The following is a 4,664-nucleotide window of genomic DNA, read 5'->3' on the forward strand; positions in this document are numbered from 1 at the left end:
AGTTGGAAAAGTCGACCGAATGTTGACTTGTGGGAAAACGACCTCGGATTTGAATTTTTATGGTTCTGTTAGCCCTGTTAGGTGATTTTGGACTTAGGAGCTCGTCCAAAATATGATTTGGAGGTCCGTAGTAGAATTAGGCTTGAATTGGCGAAAGTTGGAATTTTAGCGATTTTGGCCGACAGTAAAAATTTTGATATCGGGGTCGGATTGGATTTCCGGAAGTTGTAATAGGTTCGTGGTGTCATTTTGGACTTGTGTGTAAAATTTGAGGTCAATCGGGCGTGGTTTGGTAGGTTTCGGTAGGGGTGGGCATAAAATCTAAAAAACCAAATTCCGAACCGGACCGATTTGATTCGTTATTTTGTTTTCTATTTTTTTGGTATTTCGGTCTAATTCGGTATTACATTTTCGGTATTTTGGTATATCGGTACGGTCCTCGATATTAGGATCTTAAAATTTCGATATACCAAAATACCGAATTTTAAGTTGGATCTATAGCTATAGTGCCCAGCCCAAGTGTTATATCTAATGCCCATTGCCCAGTGCCCCAACCCAATCCAATAAGGCCCTACTTTCTAATCTTTCACTTATCTGATTCGTTCAATTAGGGATTAGCCGATTAGGGAATTAGAATTTAGAAAGGGAGAAAGACAGAAAGTCAGAAACGACGATAGTTTCTTTCAGCGAGAAGACCTTTGCTGTGAGAATACTAACAATATATAATCTTAGAAGTTATGGATGGTTACCCCTGATTAATCTTCATTTTTTTGTGCTTTACAGATATCCTTTTGATGAAGCTGCCACTGTGGCTATATCTACTGTCAAAGAATTTGGCACTGACCTCAAAGAGGTATTATCTGCTTATGAATTTTGGTTTGCTCAGAGCTTGATTGCAATATAGGTCACATATCTGTTGAGACTAAAATACTTCATAGTGTTCTTATCTTATGTTGGTGAAATTGTTCGCCTGAAGTTGATAATGGTGGATGTGGCTCCACTGTTACTAATAGTATGTTGGCATCTTGTTCCTAGTTTTTGTTTTCTTTTTGCTGATAAATGTATATATGTAATTACTAGCATCTTAATAGTACCCAAGAAAGTGATTGTATATAATGATTTGTGAAGGCTTAAGACCTCCATGAAGCAGCCTGAGCCTCGTCCTTTACTGCATACTATTCTGATTGAGACGAACAATTTAATAACTTAAATAGTTAAATGTCATAGTAAAACATAATGTTTATAGCCTTGTAATATAAAAGTCACATGGTCTGAATTTTCTCCTGTAACTTCAACTCTATGTATTTCCCGTGTACTGGTCTTGACAACTTTCTTATATACTTTAGTATGATTGCACATTTGGAACTTGGAAATTCTTTTCATTCGCTATGATCTTACGTGGAAGTTCTGGAACAGCTTGTGTGCTCTTAGTTCAACTTTTATTCCCTTAAAACTAGAAGCTGTAGAATCTGCAGAATTGAATATAAAAGAGCCATGTCTAGATGTTGAAACACTGCAATTGCTTGAGTAATTAGAAGATGCAGAATCTGCAGGCGTCAGCTGCACTCCTTAGAATTGTGAATTGTCAAAGAAAATAATGGTGCTTAACTACTTACTGTTAGCGACAACGTTGTCAAAGAGGGCTAACCAAGTTAGTTTGAATTGTGCACTGTTGCACTCCTTAGTCCTTAATCGTTAGTTTTGCTTATTTAGCGATTATTAAATCGAAACCGTACCGAACCAAAATAAGAAATACCGAACCGTACCAAAATAATTTGGTACGGTATTTGGTATACACAATTGATAAATCGAATACCGAAATACCGAACCGAAATTCATAAATACCGAACCGAAATACCGAATACCCACCCCTAGGTTTCGGCGTTATTTGTGGAATTTTAAAGTTTAAAAGTTCTTCAGGCTTGAATCCAGGTGTAATTGGTGTTTTGATGTTGTCTTGAGTGATTCAAAGGTTCGACTAAGTTTGCATAGGGTTATATAACTTATTGGTATGATTGGTTGAGGTCCCGGAGGCCTCAGGGTTATTTCGGGTGGTTAACGGCTTGATGGGAGTTGAGGAATTGCAGCTGAAGCTGCTGCTACTGGTGTAACCGCACCTGCGGAGTGGGAACCACAGGTGTGAGCCCGTAGTAGCGAAGGAGGAGCCGCATATGTAGCGAAGGAGGAGCCGCATATGCGGCGAAGGAGGATCTGGGAAAAGGACGCAGGTGCGATGAAATTCCCGCACATGCGATGGCCGTAAAAGCAGATTTAGGGGCGCATGTGCGAGTTTGGACCGCATATGCGATGTAGTTCCCGCACCCGCGAAGAGCGCAGATGCGGTCACTTGACCGGAGGAGCGGAGGCAATGTGTAGGGATTTTTTCGCAGAAGCGGGGCCTTGCCCGCAGATGCGGCTCCGCAGATGTGGAAATGGAGCCGCAGGTGCGAGAAGTCTGGGCAGAACCTATAAATACAACACTTTGAGATTTTTCACCATTTTCATCATTTTTGAGCTCGAAATTTGGGGTTTTTGAGAGAGATTTCGGAGTAATCACTGAGGTAAGTTCCTTGTGCCTATTTATCTTCAATAATGGTGTTTCCCTACTGATTTTTCACCTAGTTGGTGAGTGTTTGAGGTGAGATTTGGGACATTAGGGCTTGGGAATTGGAGAGTGATTTTGGGGTTTTTGAGGGGCAATTGAGGTCAGATTTTGATAAATTTGGTATGGTTAGACTCATGAGTGAATGAGCTCTCGGGTTTTGTGACTTTCATTAGGTTTCGAGACGTGGGCCCGATTGAGTCGATTTCGAATTTTGGGCTATATTTTAGTAGTTTTCTTGTGTAATTGATCCTTTTAACCAATATTTATTATCTCGTACTGTTTGTGGCTAGATTCAGGGCATTTGGAGGCCGATTCGAGAGGCAAAGGCATTTCAGAGTAGGATTTCTGTGCGGTTGAAGTAAGTAACAGTCTTAAATCTGGTTTTGAGGGTATGAAACCCCGAGAATTGGTATAATGTGAATATTTGGAGGTCACGCACATGCTAGGTGACGAGCGTGCGAGCGTGCACCGTGAGGGATTGTGACTTGGTCCGTCCCGTTAGAGTATAAAGTCGAATAGCCATTGTTATTACTTGTTTTCCTTGTGTTTGAGCAATTAACTGCCTTTCATGTTTGAAACCATGCTTAGGCCATATGATATCACTTTTGGGACCCGCAGCGGTCGTATACTTGTTGAATTGACTGCTAATTGTTGTCTTGTACCCAGTCAGTCTTACTTGTGTGTTATATCTCTGTTTCCTCTCATTTCATGTTGATACTTATTGTATTCTCTGCTTGGACTGGTTATTATGATATTCTATGAGCCCGAGGGGCTGGAGAGGTTAGTGACTGAGATAGGGCTTGAGTGCCGAGATGCGAGCTGTGAAGTATATGGATCGGGTTGCACGCCGCAATAATATTGGATCGGGTTTCACGCTGCAACAATATTGGACCGGGTTGCATGCCGCAATAATATTGGATCGGGCTGCGCATCGTAGTAATATAGCGCTTGGGCTGAAGGAGCCCCTTCGGAGTCTATACACCCTCAATGAGCGCATATACCTATTGAGAGTGTGTATTGAGGGCTGAGAGCCGAGAGTATGAGCTGTTGAGATGAGTTGAGTGACTGCTTCCTTGAGAGGTTATACTTGCTTTTATTTATTATTGCACTTAGTTGCTATCTGATGTTGTTGTAAAATTTCTGGAAGACTCATATCTGTTTTACTTGAGCTCGAACTGATTTGACTTATACCACCGAATTTGAAAATATGTTCACTCTTTACTGAAAACTTTTGAAATGATCTGTATTATTATAGTTCGTCACTGTTTCTCAGTTCCTTATTTAATTCTGTTACTTGCTGAGTTGGTTGTACTCATGCTACACCCTTTACTTCATGTGCAGATCCAGGTGTGTACGGTTTTGGCGGTCGCTGAGTTCGTGCGTGTGCTGATTATCGGAGACTTACGAGGTAGCTGCCGGCGTCCGCAATCCTTGTTTCTCCTTTCTTATTACCTTTTCTCTCTTGTATTGGCATTTGGCACAGACTGTAGTAGACTCTGTTTCTATATTGGTTATTAGATACACATGACTTAGGGACACCTCGATGTCGGGCTATCATTCCGCACTTATGTTTTGGGGGTTTTCCCGGTTATTGTGTAAACCTTCAGTTAGATTAATTTCTTTAGCTCACTTCTGTTATATATTGAAAGCATATTGAGAATGTCGGCTTGCCTAGTTTCACGATAGGCGCCATCACGACTGATTTGGTATTTGGGTCGTGACATAAATTGTATAGAGATTTTTTTATTTCGAAATTGTTCGATGTTAGTAAACATTGTCGTTATTTCAGTTAATGTTAGACTTACCTAGTTTTAGAGACTAGGTACCATCACGACTCCTTTGGAGGGATTTTGGGTTGTGACAAGTTGGTATCAGAGCTCTAGGTTCATAGGTGCTACGAGTCATAAGCAGGTTTAGTAGAGTCTTGCGGATCGGTACGGATATGTCTGTACTTATCTTTGAGAGGCTATGGAAACTATTAGGAAATTCCACTTCTTTCATTCCTTGTCGTGCGAAATCGATTCAGCTTGAAGCATATATCTTATGTTCCTTTACATCC

At 40.9% G+C, this 4,664-nt stretch overlaps 1 long non-coding RNA gene across 1 annotated transcript; it reads left to right on the top strand.

The window, feature by feature from the left end:
* Positions 1-586: 586 nt before the first annotated feature.
* Positions 587-4,245, top strand: LOC108946434 (uncharacterized). Its single transcript, XR_001970736.3, has 3 exons — positions 587-703; positions 784-853; positions 3,947-4,245. It is a non-coding gene; the product is annotated as an uncharacterized lncRNA (long non-coding RNA).
* The last annotated feature ends 419 nt before the right edge of the window (positions 4,246-4,664 follow it).

This window comes from Nicotiana tomentosiformis, chromosome 3, assembly GCF_000390325.3.
Source record: "Nicotiana tomentosiformis chromosome 3, ASM39032v3, whole genome shotgun sequence".
Classification (NCBI taxonomy): Eukaryota; Viridiplantae; Streptophyta; class Magnoliopsida; order Solanales; family Solanaceae; genus Nicotiana; species Nicotiana tomentosiformis.